Below are 1,019 nucleotides of genomic sequence, written 5' to 3' on the forward strand. Positions count from 1 at the left end.
ATTGGCTCTACACCCTCGAGCCAAACTCCATCTCGTCATGGGATGAGATGGAGGAACAATTCCTAATGCAATATTACTCGCCCACCAAGACTCAACATGCGAGGAACCGGATAAATTCTTTTGTACAAGAAGATGGGGAGAATCTACATGATGCTTGGGAACGCTTTAAAGAGTACCAAAGGATGTGCCCCCACCACGGAATGGAGCGAGATTATCTACTATCCATCTTTATCCATGGGTTGAAAGATGACACGAGATCATGGATTGATGCGGCGTGTGGGGGTGACATCTATGACAACCCCTTTCAAGAGTTGGAAGCAACGATTGCGAAACTAGCTAAGTGACGCAGTCACACATCAAATGAGTTTAGTAGAAAGAGATCAACAAAGGGAGATATCGGAGAAAGCATTGCACTCAAAGCAGTCTTGTCACAACTTGAGGAGATGGAATGTCCTCTTGGGTAGCGGGCATTTAGTTTGAGAGATTAAATCCCGATCTTTATCTTAGAATCCCCAATTTCAAAGGAAGTATGAAATAGATTCTCAATATTTAACACATCCCGCATGTTGGTGAACCCCGAAATCCATAACCCTTGGCCATTTGTTTTTCCCTTTTTGAATTATTGCTTGCTTTGATTTTATTTCTCTCATTTAATTTTCTACAACTTTCAAAACTACAAAACAATCATCAACTTTATTTTTACCATTTTTCTAGTGTTAGTCGACTCCTAGCTTAACCGCTTAAGTCCTTGTGTTCGACCCCGGTACTACGACATCCGTATACTTGCGGATTAGTTGTGTTTCGGGTTACAAATTTAAGACTCGTCACGCAAGTGATCAAGTTTTTGGCGCCGTTGCCGGGGACTTTTTACGGTTTCCATAGCTAGGATAGATTGACTCTAGGTTTTTGTGTGTTTGTTCACTTCCTTTTTCTTTGTGTGTTTGGGTGATTTTTATTTTTCTCTTGAGTCAATTTTTCTTTATTTCTTTTATTTCTTGATTTTTCTGTTTATTATTTTT

This window comes from Tarenaya hassleriana, unplaced genomic scaffold (assembly GCF_000463585.1).
Source record: "Tarenaya hassleriana unplaced genomic scaffold, ASM46358v1 Cleome155, whole genome shotgun sequence".
Taxonomy (NCBI): domain Eukaryota; kingdom Viridiplantae; phylum Streptophyta; class Magnoliopsida; order Brassicales; family Cleomaceae; genus Tarenaya; species Tarenaya hassleriana.